Source organism: Erinaceus europaeus, unplaced genomic scaffold, assembly GCF_950295315.1.
Source record: "Erinaceus europaeus unplaced genomic scaffold, mEriEur2.1 scaffold_1267, whole genome shotgun sequence".
NCBI lineage: Eukaryota > Metazoa > Chordata > Mammalia > Eulipotyphla > Erinaceidae > Erinaceus > Erinaceus europaeus.
In genome coordinates, this window is record NW_026648012.1 from 5,867 (window position 1) to 8,625 (window position 2,759).

The window sequence follows — 2,759 nt, forward strand, 5'->3', positions numbered from 1 at the left end:
GGGACTTGAACCTGGGTCCTTGCACACTATATTGTGTATACTCAACCAGGTGCACCACCACCCAGCCCCTGCTTTGATTTTAAGTATCTGGCAAATGTGAAATGTAAAAACTCTATTTCTAAATACTTATAAACAATGACATTACTCTCTCTCATTAGAGAAACCTAGTTTTAAGCTTTTAGGTAAGGGTTTTCTTTTCCTACCACTGCCATTATTATTATTTTATTTCTTTTCTTTTTTAGCCTCTAGAGTTATTGCTGGGTATCAGTGCCTGCACCACAAAATCCACTGCTCCTGGAGACTATTTTTTTGTTACCCTTGTTGTTTCATTGTTGTTGTGGTTATTATTATTGTTGTTTATTTTTTAACCAGAGCACTGCTCAGCTCTGGCTCATGGTAGTGGTGGTGGTGTTTGGGGGGTGGGATATGAACTTAGGACTTCAAAATCTCAGGCATGAGAGTCTCCTTTCATAACCATTATGCTATCTTCCCTACCCTTAAATTTTTTTTCCCGCTTGGGAAGTGACTCCCCTGCAGGTGGAGATCCTTAGGTCAGTCCTAGTGCTTTGTGCCACGTGTGCTTAACCCGCTCTGGTTATCTCTTATGAGAAAAAAAAATTACTTCAAGTAATCCTTTATTTTCTTTTTTAGCCATACTACTCCTCAGTTTTGGCTTGTGGTGATACTAGGAACTGAACTTGAGATCTCAGAAGCTCAGGCATGAAAATCTTTTGTATAACCATTATGCTATCTACCACTCCCCTAATCCTGCAATTATAAACTAGTAAAACCCTCACCTCCAATCATGGTATAAAGTGCTGACATTGGTCAAACTATTTTCTCTCTGTATTTTTAAATTTGTGATTAATAGTAAGTCACAAGTTGTAAAATTATAGTGTATAGTTCTACACTACACCCACCACCAAAGCTCTATATCCCCCCCTCTCACTTCCCAAAGATAACCACCATAGTTCTCACAAGTCTTAGAAATCAAACTTACTATTTTCAGCTCAAACATTTCTTTTTTATATATATTTTATTTATTTGCCATTTATTGGATAGAGACAGAGAAATTGAGAGGGAAGGGGAGATTGGGGGAGAGGGGGGAGAGAGAGAGAGAGAGAGATCTGTAGCTCTGCTTCACCTCTCATGAAGCTTCCTCCTGCAGGTAGGCACTGGGGGCTTGAAATTGAGTCCTTGCACATTGCATGAAACATGTGCTCTCTATCAGGATTACCAACGACCCCTCAACTCAATCATTTCTGACTGAAGTCAAGATTACTATAGATACAGATTTAGCCAGACCAGAATCTAGTTTCCTTAAGAAAACACAAAATTATGAAAACCAGGGTTTTATATTTCTCAAATTTTATATTTTTCCAAATTCAAAGGTACCTCACAATGTTCAAACTAAAATGCTAAATATCAATAAATTTTTTTAAAAGACTGAAAAAAAAAAAAGAAAGAAAGAGGCAGCGAAAGAGAGTTTGGCACCATGTCTCATGTACCATTTTATTGGTACAGCCTACTGAGAGGCCAGAAGGTAGAACTTATGCAGACTATTAATCTGTGAATGAATGCATGGAAGGTGTTTGTAAAATGTATGAAGAGCATCTGAAAAGAATGAATCCCAACAGTCCCTCTATCACATACAACATTAGTCAGTTGTTTGATTTTATTGATGACCTGGCAGACCTCAACTGTCTTGTTTACCGAGCTGATACCCAGACATACCAACCTTATAACAAAGACAGGATTAAAGAGATTTATGTGCTTCTTCATCGACAGGCCAACAGGCTGGGAAATAATTAATCTGGAAGCATGAGGGGTGTGGGCTTGGGTTCAGAACACAGATATGGACAGCCTCCTATAGTGAAAGTTTTGTATTATGGTAATCCTGTTTCCATTGTGGTACATTCTAACCAATATAGACTGTGTTAGAGAAAATATGGGGAACTTGTTCAAAAAAGTCCTCTTGCCCCTTTCTCCCACTATTTTCTTTTCTTTTCTTTTCTTTTCTTTTTTTTCTTCAATCATTTTTATGATGTTTTAGATGGAGGTGATTCTTTGTCAGTTTATGTTGGTTCCAGTCCTTCAAATTGTTCATATCTGCTATAATACTCATTACACTAATTCTTCTACAAGGTGGAGTGGGGGTGGGGTGGTGACAATAGTTCATTGTGTCCTCAAGATAAAGTGTTAGTGGAAAAACAAATAAGTGTTCTTTTGTTATAATAAAAAAAAAAAGTAAGAAAGAAAGAAAGAAAGAAAGAAAGAAAGAAAGAAAGGAGAAAGTTTTGGTGCTGGTCTCTTTCACTCTCCTTGCTGCTCTGCCTTTCTGTCTTTATCTGAAATTAGAAAATAAATCTATACATGCATATATGTATAAACACATATATATGTGAGGAGGGGTTGCCACCAGTGTTATTGCTGGTCCTTGGTGCCTGCATGGGCTTCCCTCTCCTAGATGATAGGTAGATAGGTAGGTAGATACATTTGCAGCACCCAGGTCTTTGTGCATGGTCTTGTGCACTTTACTGGGTCTACCATCACCCAGCCCCCATATATATGTATTTATGTATACATAGAAACATATGTAGGCAAAAGAAATAGGCCAAATTTCATATTTCTGGATTTAATCATTATGGATTATTTTGTTTTTCAACTTTTCTGCTTCCTGTGTGTGCATATGTTTACATCTATGTAGTGGGGACAACTATTTGGTTTAAAAAATATTTCTTTAGGGCCAAGAGGATTGC

The 2,759-nt window shown here is 37.4% G+C and overlaps 1 pseudogene; it reads left to right on the top strand.

The window, feature by feature from the left end:
* Positions 1 to 1,462: 1,462 nt before the first annotated feature.
* LOC103116723 (enhancer of rudimentary homolog) lies at positions 1,463 to 2,203 on the top strand (annotated as a pseudogene).
* Positions 2,204 to 2,759: the final 556 nt, after the last annotated feature.